The sequence below is a fragment of the Oryzias latipes genome, chromosome 18, assembly GCF_053564925.1.
Source record: "Oryzias latipes strain Hd-rR chromosome 18, Olatipes_Hd-rR_3.1".
Lineage (NCBI taxonomy): Eukaryota > Metazoa > Chordata > Actinopteri > Beloniformes > Adrianichthyidae > Oryzias > Oryzias latipes.
Genome location: NC_136254.1, coordinates 5,257,286 through 5,271,202, shown reverse-complemented (window position 1 = coordinate 5,271,202; position 13,917 = coordinate 5,257,286). Strand labels below are relative to the sequence as shown.

Here is a 13,917-nt window from a genome sequence, read left to right as displayed (position 1 = left end):
CAGAGATGCATCCAGCAGGGAGCTTCTATACATCCAATTTTTATCTGATCCTGATTCACATTCATTTAAATAAAGAAATACTCAAAAATTCTATTTTAAGTTTAATTTTCATTTAAAAAAGGTGCTCCACACTGCAAAAATGAAGTTTCTAACCTAGAATTTTAATCTTAAATTTAGTCCAATAATCATTTAAAACTTGTTTTAAGAATAATTTACTATGCAAGAGAAGAATTCATTAGATTATTAATCTTGTTACAAGATTATTAGTCTTTTATTTCTTACTTAGTTTTATAAAGGCTAAAATTAGTCATTTTACATGTACAACAAGATAAATTACTCGCAGAGGCTTGAATTTTTATTTTGTGACCACTTTTAGCTGTAAAGACTTGTTTCAAGACCTAGTAACATGTGGACTTGAACACTGCAACGGCAACAAAGCTGTTAAGAAAAGTAATATTGCTATACCTGTTCGGTAACCCGTGTGCTATCCTAGGCACTTTAACATTAGGAGTTGGGTCATCTAGACCCACTAGACGGTGCTCTGAACCTTTTTTCTTCAATGATTTTTGATCTTCACTGGTGTCCATGGATAACATGAAATCTTTCCACCTTTGTCATGGTAGGGAGAACATGTCAATGGGAGGGGGGGGGGGGTCATCTAGAGGCCAGTTCACACCGGGACGAATTTCGCCGGCGATTTTCGCCGACGTTTAACGCCTCGTGACTAAACAAAGGGCACCAACGAGAGTGTGCACACCGACGCGAAAAAACGCCAGGCGTTAAAGCGTCAAAAAAAAAAAACGCCTCGGGTTCGTTTTTTTTTTTCGACGCGTCGCGTCGAAATCTACTCGACCAATGAGAATGGCGCTTTTGCTCACGTGTCTGTCATGATTTGAACTTGTCTTGTTTTTGGTCCTTGTTCTGTCTTGTTTCTGTTTCCTGTTTTATTTTGAAAGTCTCCTGTCTTGTCTGTTTTCTTGAGTTTTCTTCCTTTGGTCCCCATCAGCCCTGATCGTGTCCACCTGTGTCTTGTCTGCCCTGTCTGTATATAAGTCTGGTCTCTTTCTTCCTCCAGTGTTGGTCCATTAGTTATTCCTGTCCTGGTTGTCCTTGTCATGCCATGTTCCTCGTTTCTTGTTCCACGCCACAGTGAGTTTTGTTTAGTTTTGTCATCCTGCTCTGCAGCGCCTTTTGTTTGTTCATTAAACCCTCTAGACTCTGATCCTCATGCCTCCACCTCTGCGTCTGGGTCCAACCGGCTCTCGAGCCACCCTGCACCATGACAGAATGGACCAACCAAATTTACTGGACCCAGCAGAGCAGGACTACACTGGGAGCCGTCTCGCCATGAGGGGGGGTCGCCGTCGTCCCCGCCGTCCCCCACAGTCACGTTCAGTGGTGGTCCGGGATGCACCACAGCCACGTTCAGTGGTGGTCCCGGATGCACCACAACCTCCCCCAGTGGTGGTCCCGGACGCACCACAGCCATGTCCAGTGGTGGTCCCGGACGCACCCCGACCCGTTCCTGCTCCCAGGGGGGTGCCGCCTGCGCCCCGACCCGTTCCTGCTCCCAGGGGGGTGCCGCCTGCGCCCCGACCCATCCCGGCTCCCAGGGGGGTGCCGCCTGCGCCCCGACCCGTCCCGGCTCCCAGGGGGGTGCCGCCTGCGCCCCGACGGGTCCCCAGTGACTGCTGGCCCGACCCGCCAGAGCCTGACTGCTGGCCCGACTCCATGCCTGACTCCACGCCTGACGACTCCACCACGCCTGACGACTCCACCACGCCTGACGACTCCACCACGCCTGACGACTCCACCACGCCTGACGACTCCACCACGCCTGACGACTCCACCACGCCTGACGACGCCACCACGCCTGACGACGCCTCCAAGCCTGACGACCCCTCCACGCATCTCATGCCGGACCTGCCTCGCCGGACCGCTCGGCCCCCCGGCCGTCCTCCGGACCTGCCTCGCCGGACCGCTCGGCCCCCCGGCCGTCCTCCGGACCTGCCTCGCCGGACCGCTCGGCCCCCCGGCCGTCCTCCGGACCTGCCTCGCCGGACGGCGCGGACCCCCGGCCGTCCTCCGGACCTGCCTCGCCGGACGGCGCGGACCCCCGGCCGTCCTCCGGACCTGCCTCGCCGGACGGCGCGGACCCCCGGCCGTCCTCTGGACTCTTGTGCCCGTCGAAGTTTATCCTCCGGGGCCCCCCCCTCATGTGACTTTTGGAACCTCGGAGCGGTTCCTTGAGGGGGGGGTACTGTCATGATTTGAACTTGTCTTGTTTTTGGTCCTTGTTCTGTCTTGTTTCTGTTTCCTGTTTTATTTTGAAAGTCTCCTGTCTTGTCTGTTTTCTTGAGTTTTCTTCCTTTGGTCCCCATCAGCCCTGATCGTGTCCACCTGTGTCTTGTCTGCCCTGTCTGTATATAAGTCTGGTCTCTGCCTTCCTCCAGTGTTGGTCCATTAGTTATTCCTGTCCTGGTTGTCCTTGTCATGCCATGTTCCTCGTTTCTTGTTCCACGCCACAGTGAGTTTTGTTTAGTTTTGTCATCCTGCTCTGCAGCGCCTTTTGTTTGTTCATTAAACCCTCTAGACTCTGATCCTCATGCCTCCACCTCTGCGTCTGGGTCCAACCGGCTCTCGAGCCACCCTGCACCATGACAGTGTCTGGAGCTTCTGAAGTTACAGTAAAACACAACTTGGGGGCGCTCAAACACAAAACTGCCTTGCTGAGCACACATACCAGCGAAGAAGATAGACGCCAAGTAGCGTCTACACTGCCGCGAAGCAATAATGACGGACATTCTAAAACATCCCCGAACCAAGCACCAGTTGGAGCTACTGGTGCTTGAAATATTCATGTTTTCTTTGTTTGATTCTGACAAGCGGGTAAATACTTGCTCTCTTCTTCTGAGTGAAAAGCGACTTTAAGAAGCGTAAAGTTGCGCAGTGCCACCTTGTGTACAGGAGTATTTCTGTTTACATTAAGCGCCATCTAATGTCAGGGAATGAAATTGCATGTTCGCTCCACTCATCGTCAGCGAAAATTGCCTGGGTGTGAACACAAAAAACGTGGCAAAAAACGCTGGCGAATAACGCCTGGCGAATATTCGTCCCGGTGTGTACGGGCCTTAAGATAGATAGAAAAAGGGATAACCCTTGTGCAAATCAGTAACAGAACACAACTGTCACAAAACTTTCCAATCTTTCCTGTAATGTGTTCCAAATTAATTATTTCTGAGACAAGGCCCAACTCCTTCTCATGTAAAAATATATGGGATGCTCTGTGCTGATATCATTTTGACAGCATTCAAAAAGCTGATTATGGTTGACAAGTGATTAACAGACATTTCTGAAGTTTAGTTTAGATGACCATTGTTTAAAAAATGTGCTTTGACTCAAACATAATACACATATGTCTAAACAACCAAGATAAATAATTTTAACAGGGAGATGCAAAGGCAGTGTTGCTTAGGAATTACAGTTTTCTAAGGAAACAATGGCTTAAATCGTTTCAGATGCTGTTCAATCAGATTTGTAAGTCTTAATACGCTCTGCATTGGTAAAACGGGTGCAAAAACAATCTGGACTATCTCAAAGTCTGAAATAACATGAACATACGGTACTCCTTTTCCTCCTGCGGTCAATACCAGCTAAGAAGGGAATGGAGGGACGGGAGGGTTTCATAAATAACACAAAATTTATTTTCCCTAGTATTACCATACAACAATAATAGAGGTGAGTTTTAAAGTAGTGTGTATAATATCTTCTAATTACATCATACAACTTTGTGGACAAAGGTACATGTTTTGCGGTAACCCTCTCACCCCCACCCCCCTCAAGTCATTTGGTTGCGCCTGTCCTGATTGTTGGAAAGAGAGGGAAAACCAGCAGCCACTTTGAACCAGACCATTCTGATAGCCTGTTCGGTAAGTTTTTCTGAGACTATTTTTATTTAGTAAATATTATTACTTCACTCAATGTGAACAAATATTGTTCCCCGAAGCCTAATGACAGCTAGGTATCCAAGCTAGTCGACAAGTGTGACGAGGCAGCCAGTAGCAGAGCGGCATTCCGTCTCTTCTAGGCATGTTCGTATGACCTAGCTTAGCCACCAGAATTTCTACCATTTAGAGGAACGCGAGGCTGCAGTGTTTTCTCCGTTTTATGAATGAGCGTCACTAGATCGGTGCGTACTATGCATGCAGGCTAATATTTTTTGTTGTAGTTATCTTCACCTCCCGGAAATTTAACCAGTAATCAAAAGCGAGCAGGTGCTGTTCCCCCCGTTTGCAAGGCTCCGTCCAAGAAGTGAATGCTGGGACATGAGGTCATGTGACTGGTTTTGAGTAAACTGATCGGCTGCAACCAATGTCTACAAACATAAAGGAGCAACCGTAGCTTAATGAAATACTATTGGATTGTGGTATAAAATAATAAATAAATAAAACAGCAGTTTTATTATTGTTTTATTTATTTATAAAAATCAATAATGACTTTTAAAAGTACTTCAAAGTATTTTTACACATAGAGCCACATGATAGTTCAAACCCAGGAAACGAGTCTGGAATCTCTCTTATTTATTAACTTGAAAAGTTAAAATGTAAAAGGAAAATAGTGTAAATAGGATATCTGTTTCCAAAGGTTTTTTTGGTCAGCTAAATGGATCATTTTATAAACATTATATATGCCATGAAGAAGATTTTAGTGTTTACTCTGCCTCACAGCATCTGTTTAGCTTAATTGAACTGTACAATTTTTTTGGTTATATTTGTAATTACTTATTATTTGTTGATAATGAAGTAAAAATGGATTTGATATCAACCTTAATTCATGTAGTTCTCTGACTAGCTTTGCGATGATACCTCCCTTACTTGGATTAGACAAGTTATGAGAAAGTTATGACACTAAGAACTCGTATCTTTGATTCAGATCGCAAATATGTTGTTGTTTTGCTGTTTCCTTCAGGAATAAAATTATGCCCTCTATGTGATCACTTAAAATGCTTTACCTTTTCTTATTTTTTTGACCTACCTTAATTATCCTTATACCATTGGATATTGATATTGTGACATTGATATTGTTGATATTGAGACATTACAGCTATTGTTGTTTACATTTACATTGTAAACAAGCTTTTATATACAGCAGTGTAAGATGCTTTCTCATTTATGTTGCTCTAATAAATAATGGAAGTATAACAGTTCATGTCGGCTAAAACCCATTGTATAATTCAGAATATGTCTGATATCTTCACTGATTTTTATTTTTCATTTTGGCAGAAACGGATAGCCTCGATAGATGTATAGAGAACCAAAACCAAACCAAGATGCTGTCTGCCAGATCCTTGACCTCGGATTTCAGTCAAGAAAAGCCTTCATTGAAAGTGATGTCCTAAAAGAAGATGATAGACCTACAAAGATTCTGGAGGCATATCCATGTTTCAAGGAGCTTCATCATGTAAGCAATTTACTTGTGTTTTTGATTGGTTGTTCCCCCCACCGCCCATCTTTACAAAGGAGGCATTTTTGTATGTTACTTGTGTTTTAGGTGATGGAGGAGCTGCGGTGGATCCAGGATATGGGAAACGGCAAATTCAGATGTCAAGTACAGGACAGATGGGAAGACTTCTGCTCACTAGTGCAGTTTTACAGAGTTTGGAAAAAAGTGTTGAAGCCTCCCATGAACTTAAGTGGAGGTAACTCATTTTACTGTCTTTTTTTGCATAATGTTTTCAGAGGTGTTGGTCAGAATTGCGTTGTTATTATGCAAACTGATATTCAATTTAATGTAAACTCAACATTAAGCTGAAAATGAAGTTAATAACTGAGTTATTCTATTATATTGTTCTATTTTAGTTGAACACAACGTTGCACTCTTCAGAGCACTCCCAACGCTTTTCCCATCTCCAACTTCACCCCTTAAGAAACTGGCACATGCTAGTGAGGCATTGCTGCATGTTCTAGAGGTGAGTTTTTGTTCCCATTTGAAACTTTGATTTTGTGCTTGATTTTTGTTTGTCTCTGATGGTCTGTAATAACTGTGGGTAGAGACTGGAAGGAATAATGTGAGGATCCCAGCATTTATTTCTGTTTTTTTTTCTGCCACTACATATGCAAAATGGTGTTAATGACACCTAAAAAGCCTAAATACAAGCATCTACAAAAATTATATTAATTTTCAAAATGGCAAATACGACCCTAGTGATGTTTCATTATTACTAACAAAACATTTTTAGTAAAAGTTACAACATAAACTGTTTTACCCTAATTATTTTTATCTTTAGCCAACAGATGATCCTGCCAAATACCTGGAGAAGAGATCTTTCTCCAGCCCGGTGTTGCTCTTTGATGGGTCCTGCTGTCTCGTGGCAAGTGGAGAAACTCCCATCACCACCTTTGCCAAAGAAGATCTTGGCCATAGGTTGTTTTATCTGTTGGCTTACCACTACACCTTCCATCTTACCCATCCCAAGTTTGTGGCAACCCTACTTTGTCAGTCAGACAGAAATATTGAAGGACAATATTCACGAGCGGGACACCACAAGTTCATAAAAAAAGTTTTGGCAGAGTGAAACGTTTTTACTGAGTGGTAGAGCTCTCACGGTGAGAAATGAATGCCTTGTTTGGTGATGTTAACCAGAGACACTCTTTTTCTTATTTCTCTTAACCTCAGATTATTTACTAGTATGGCCTGCATCAGCGTTCATTAAGATTTAGCTGTAAACCTATGTTAAATTTTATGTTGAAATGCTTCAAGCAGTTCTTTGTATTTGTAGAAGCAGAAGTATTCTATGTTAACAGTGTATTCAAAGCAATTTTGAAAAAAGCAATATAAATAAATATTGTTAAGTATACTAATCCTGTATGCTTGTATTTTTCTTGTCTTGGTTTGAGCTACAAAAGCTAGTAATTACACAATACTAGCTTTAATTCAGCTAGCAATAAGTCTTAATTCTAGTATAATAACTCTTGAATTAAAAGCATATCTTCTTACGGTTATCTAGTTTTAGGGTCTTTTTACTCAAAGTGAGTAATAAACAACTGTCAAAGAAGAATTTATAAACTAGTTTTGAGACTTTTTTACCTAAAAAATAGTGCTTGAAATGAGTATTTTACTACTAATTTTGAGTTGTTTCTCTCTTTCTAAAAGCCAAGATATTTTTTCTTATTTTAAGATATCTTATCAAGTGAAATTATCTTACCCCACTGGCAGATAATTTCACTTGTTTTAAGACAATATAATCTAAAAATAAGTCTAAATTTCTTGTATTTAGACAGTCAATTTTTGCAGTGCAGTATCAGAAAAATCCCGCAAGAACATGTTAAAAACACCATTTTGAGCGAGGTGGGTCTTTAAAGCCACTTTTTTCTGCGTCAGAGAGAAATGTTGCTTGTGTAAGCAATACAACAGTAGGGTTGTAGTGAAAAGCTGCTTTTCTTCACTTATAAATCCATTGGAACAAAATTGATTGGTGATTCCAAGAACATGAACCACAAGCTAAATCTCTGGTTTTAAAGGGGTAAAGACTGGCTTCTCCTGTAAAAGTCGTGTCTCCTTCTCTTTCCACAGACAGTTTTGCGATGTACAGAAGGAGATCGTCCCACAGTGCTGAGCAGAGGGACCACATCTGTCCAACAAAGCCTCCATTGGGTCTGGATCGAGTCAACCACCAACTACGGGTTCTGAGTGAGAGGTCCGCTGCATGAGGGACCCACATTTTTAGGGCCCGAGCACGGAGTGCAAGGACCCTATTGTAATTCGAATGTTTATTAGGGCCCGAGCACGTAGTGCAAGGACCCTATTGTATTTACTCGGATTATTAGGGCCCGAGCACGTAGTGCAAGGACCCTATTGTATTTACTCGGATTATTATTATTATTATTTTTCTTCCGACGGAACAGTCGCCTTTTTGAGGCCTTTAACATACCCCAAAACTCACCAAATTTCGCACACACATCAGGAGTCGCGAAAAATTTTATATTTTATGGGAGACTGACATGGGTGCACAAAAATGGCTCGATAGCGCCACCTACAAAATTTGTTTTGGCGAGCCCCGCCACATGCTTTGACATACAAGCTTGATTTTTTCAAGGAATGTCCATCAGATGGAAACCTACAAAAAAGTCTCTTGGGACCAAGCTGTCAGTTGCACAGGAAGTCTGCTATATTGATGTCAATATGTCATTTTTGCTGTGTTTTGGTCATTTGCAGGCCTCGTTCTAGAACGAACTCCTCCTAGAGATTTGTGAACAATGACTCCAAACTTTGGTTTTGTAAACTAGACACATGTCTGATGTTAAATTGCGAAGCTTTTAAGTTTTTATGGTTGTTTGTGACCGTGGCGGCACGTCAAAATTCGAAGGCGTTTCGAAATCACGCCATGAAAAGAAAAATGGCCATTACTCAGCCATGCATAATCCAATCTGATCCAAAATTGATGTGCATGATTGTAGTCTGACTCTGAACACATCTGCAGTGAAAAAATCTGGAAAAAGTGTAGCGCCACCTGCTGGCAAGAGGAAATGACATGTTTTACTTGGAGCATCACTACTCCGAGTAGGATGAGCCGACACACCTGAAAATGACGTCCACCTGTTGAAAAGCCATTGAAGTTTACTCTGACAAAAAACCATAACTTTCAATGTGGGGGTGTGGTCGTGACAGAGCGGCAAAGTTGGGCATCTCGCTATGCACACAAAAGTTGCTCTCACGTGCACATTCCTTGTCCAATCTCACTGAAATTCAATGGATATGATGAAGCTTCTATTCTGAACCCATGGATATGACAATCTTGGACGAGCTCTATAGCGCCACCTAGTTATTGCATTGGGCACATTCTGCCCTGTATTTTCTCTTTGCTTTGTCCGATGTGCATGAAATTAAAACTGGAGATACTCAGAAGGGTCCTCTCTCATCATGTAAAGTTTCATGGGTGTACACCTGACGGTGCCTGCGTAACAGGAAGTGGTCGATTATGTGCACCCAAATAATAGAAATTTATTATAAATCAGCCGTTTGTCTCAGGAAGCTGAGATTTCAGAATTAGATGCCTTTAATAACCTCCAGCTTTGATATGTAACACTATAGGGTCTACGAGAAACTTCATCACTTGATTTTTTTAATGAAATTTTGGACTGAACAAAGATTTTTAGCATAAATTCTGTTTAGGTTATCAGCACCAAGAATTCAACTTTCATAGGCATTTATGTGCTACTGCTTCCTAAAAAAATTCAGAATGATTGAAGTTACAGGTGACATCTTAGAGAGCATTACATCCAAAAAGGTCCGAAAACGTCTTTTTAGGCAAAACTACAAACACCTATTTTTTTTCATAACTTAATCATCATATATCAACACCATTTATTTTTTTAAATGTAGGGATCTGTGTTTGCTGCCTTCCATATTTTTTTCAGAAGTCCAGGTGAAACAGATGATTTTAAAAAAATCCTGATTCATCCCAAAACCTGTGCTTTTTCCGTCTGGACTCCAAACAAGTGTGTTTTAAAATTACTTATGCTTCAAATATCCACACCAAGTTTCACACGCATATAGCTGAACATGTCTAAATGCTTCTTGAATATTCTTTACAGATATAAAATGAACTGGTCAACTGTAGGATGTCATTTCCTCTTACATGCTTAAGTCTTTTCCTCATGCTGCAGCCTGCTCCTCAATCATCCCTGTTGCTGGAGTCAAATTTCACCCCCCCCCCCCCCCCCCCCCCACACACACACACACCAGCTGCCAGTTCATATGCTAACTAACCCAGAAGTGAGGTGACAAGAGTTTAGACACAAGAGGGAGGGCAGACTGCTTTTTCATTTGTTTTGTATGTCTTTCATAGATTTTTATGAATAATCATTGCTTTTCTAGTCATGTAAAATGCAATTAACCTAATATTTTATCTTTTTTTTTTTTACAAACAAAACATATGAATGTGCTCCAAAACAAAACCCAACTCTCAGTACAGTTCTACAGATGTAACATAAGACTTAGACAGTAAATGTCTCTTTTATCCTTTTTTAATCAATGCTGCAACTTCTTTTCCTTAATATAAATCCAATGAAATTAAACTACAAAACCAAAAAACACAACGTATAGCAAATTTCTCTAAATAAATTATGTGTATATACAATATGTAGCACTTTTAAACAAAATAATAACAAATCCTTCCAATACAAGCACAGAAAAATGGAACACAAAATTTAAAACCCAAATTTGAAATGGCAATTTTAAAAAGATAATTTTTTCAGCCTGCTAAAAGTGCACAATTGTAAAAGCTCTTTTATATAGACAACTGTTTGGTTGCTTAGAGCTCTAAATATAAAAACAATGCCTTTATGGACGTGGCACGGATGGCACGGATGTTCAGCAGGGTAAACCCCAGGAAAGCGGCGGGACCTGATGGAGTTCCCGGAAAGGTTCTGCGGGCCTGCGCCGATCAACTCTCCCAGGTCTTCACAAAAATCTTCAACCTGTCGCTAGCTCAGGCTTTCATCCCTGCTTGCCTGAAGTCATCCACTATCATCCCGATACCCAAAAAGTCCTCATCCACAGCCTTCCTCACGGACTTCCGCCCAGTTGCACTCACTGCTGTCATCACAAAGTGTCTGGAGCGGCTGCTCCTGGGACACATCAAAGACTCCCTCCCTCCAATCTTCGTCCCCCACCAGTTTGCTTACAAAGCAAACAGATCAACGGATGATGCCATTTCCATCACCCTCCACACTGCGCTGAGCCACCTGGAACACAGAGACACCTACGCCAGGATGCTCTTTGTGGACTATAGCTCAGCCTTTAACACAATCATTCCTGACATTCTGGTCAACAAACTGTCTGAACTAGGACTCCACCCACTCACCTGCTCGTGGATCAAGGACTTCCTGACAAACAGACCACAGACAGTCAAACTTGACCCCCACCTCTCCTCCACCCGGACGCTGAGCACAGGCTCCACACAGGGATGTGTGCTGAGTCCTCTGCTGTACACACTGTACACAGCAGACTGCAGACCAGCCCACACCAGCAACACCGTGGTGAAGTTTGCAGACGACACTACTGTGGTGGGGCTGATCTCTGGGGACGACGAGACGGCCTACAGAGACGAAGTCCTGAAACTCTCAAGGTGGTGTCAGGCTAATAACCTCATCCTGAACACCACCAAGACCAAGGAGATCATCCTGGACTTCAGAAAAAACAGAACAGATCCACCCCCACTCTACATCGATGGAAACTGTGTGGAGAGGGTCCACAGCTTCACCCTCCTGGGCACCACCATCTCTGCTGACCTCACATGGTCTAACAACACCATGACTGTCATCAGGAAGGCCCAGCAACGCCTGCACTTCCTGAGAAAACTTAGGAGGAACGACGTCAGCCAGGAGCTGCTGGTAACGTTCTACCGCTCAACCATTGAGAGCATTCTGTCCTATGGCATCACAGTGTGGTTTTCCCACTGCACTGAAGCAGAACGGCAGAGTCTCCAGAGAGTGGTAAAGACAGCGCAGAGGATCATCGGCTGCCCCCTCCCCTCACTGAAGGACATTTACCAGTCTCGCTGCCTCAGCAGAGTGACTAGCATCACCACTAACTCCACCCATTCTGCTTTCCCTCTGTTTGAACTGCTGCCCTCTGGAAGGAGGTACAGGTCCATCAGAACCAGGACAAACAGACTAAGAAACAGCTTTTTTCCATAGGCAATTATCATACGGAATGCACATACGTCCACCAACCACACCTCACTCTAATTTTACTACAATGCGTGCAATATCCTGACTGTCTAACCGGGTCACTGTGCAATAACTTGATATTTATTAAGCTGTGCTCACAGCAACTCATGTAATTCCATTCTATTTTATTCACAAATATTTAATATTTAACAGTTTCTGTCCATATTGTTCATTTTTTGTTAAGAGTTGTAAATACAGTATTTCTTTTTCTATTCTATTTTTATTTTTATTTTATGTAACTCCTTCACTCCAAGGCTGCTGCAATTTCATTGTATCCCCATGTACAATGACAATAAACGATTCTGATTCTGATTATATCACTTAGACACAGATGGAGAACCATATCAACTGGATTGGTAACAGCAACAACCACCGACCAAGCCGGCAAGCCCTGGCAGAAAAGATCCCCACAAGAAACACTGCAGGCTGTTCCATAAAAAATATAGTTTTACCATTGCCTTGCAGATCACAGTTGAAGTGGTTTAGTTTTCCTAAAAAAATTCAGAATGATTGAAGTTACAGGTGAACTTTTAGACAACATTTGATCCAAAAAGGTCCGAAAACGTCTTTTTAGGCAAAACTGCAAACACCTATTTTTTTGCATAACTTATCTTTCAAATATCAGCACAAAAAAATTAAAAACGGTAGGGATCTGTGTTTGCTGCCTTCCATATTTTTTTCAGACTTAAAAGTGTAACAGATGATTTATAAAAAATCCTTTTTCATCCAAAAACCTGTGTTAAATCTGTCTAGACTTAGTATTAAAAACTCTCCAAGATGAATGTGCCTGACTCCACCTGCAGGTGGATCACAGACTTCCTGACGGACAGACAGCAGTATGTGAGGCTGGGGAAGCTCGTCTCAGATACTCGGACCACAAGCACCGGATCCCCCCAGGGCTGTGTCCTTTCACCCCTGTTACTCTCCCTGTACACAAACAGCTGCACAGCTGGTCACCTGTCTGTCAAACTCCTGAAGTTTGCTGACGACACCACACTCATCGGCCTCATCTCTGACGGAGATGAGTCGGCCTACAGGAGTGAAATAGCCAGGCTGGTGTCATAGTGCAGCGCTAACAACCTGGAGCTTAATGCTCTGAAGACAGTGGAGATGACAGTGGACTTCAGGAAGGCCCCAGCCCCCCTCCCCCCTGTCATCCTCTGTGACTCCCCGGTGACCTCTGTGGAGTCCTTCTGCTTCCTGGGAACCATCATCAGCCAGGACCTCAAGTGGGAGCAGAACATCAGCTCCATCACTAAGAAGGTCCAGCAGAGGATGTACTTCCTGAGGCAGCTGAAGAAGTTTCACCTCCCTGAAAAGATGCTGGTAGACTTTTACACCGCCATCATCGAATCCACCCTCACGTCCTCCATCACAGTCTGGTTCGCTGCGGCCACGGCCAGAGACAAGGCCAAGCTGCAACGCGTCATCCACTCAGCAGAGAAGGTGATCGGCTGCCACCTCCCGTCTCTCCAGGAGCTGCACATCTCCAGGACCTGGAGGCGGGCAGCCAGGATTGTAGCCAACCCCTCTCATCCAGGACATAATCTCTTTCGGCCCCTCCCTTCTGGCAAGAGGCTCCGGTCCATCAGGACCTCGCGCCACAAGAACAGCTTCTTCCCCACTGCAGCCAGCCTGCTGAACAGAACCCCAACTCCCCCAGGTGACCCCCCTCCCGCCCCCCGCCCACCAAAGGACTGTCGGTGCCACTTACAGGCCCCACCATCCCAGCCCATCTGTGCTCCCACTTTAATTCACCTTACTCTACTGTATATAGTGTGTTGTTGTTGTTAACTTAATTTTTAACTTATTCTTAATTGCACTATACACCAAGTCAAATTCCTCGTTTTGTAAAGTGCGCTCTACTGAACCTGGCAATAAAACTTTTTCTGATTTCTGATTCTGATTCTATTAATCATTGTTTTTTATTCATTCAAAATGCAATTAAATCAATATTTTATCTTTTTTCTTTTCCTTTTTCTTTTTTTTTATCTCATATCCTTTTTTATAATCAATGTTTGAACTTCTTTTCCTTTCTATTGTCATGGTTTCAGTTTGTTGTCTTTTTTTTCGCTTTAGTTCTTGTTCTGTCTTGTTTGGTTCTGTTTCCTGTTTTATTTTGAAAGGTTTCCTGTCTTGTCATGTTTCTTGAGTTTTACTTCCTTTGGTCCCCATCTGCCCTAAT

At 43.0% G+C, this 13,917-nt stretch overlaps 1 protein-coding gene and 1 long non-coding RNA gene across 5 annotated transcripts in view; one reads left to right on the top strand and one right to left on the bottom strand.

The window, feature by feature from the left end:
* Positions 1-13,917, bottom strand: part of sorcs2 (sortilin-related VPS10 domain containing receptor 2) — a 443,700-nt gene that overhangs the window by 354,553 nt on the left and 75,230 nt on the right. The gene's annotated exons all lie outside the window — the stretch shown is intronic.
* LOC144987344 (uncharacterized) lies at positions 3,871-6,860 on the top strand. Its single transcript, XR_013651214.1, has 5 exons — positions 3,871-3,929; positions 5,283-5,460; positions 5,551-5,698; positions 5,859-5,968; positions 6,287-6,860. It is a non-coding gene; the product is annotated as an uncharacterized LOC144987344 (long non-coding RNA).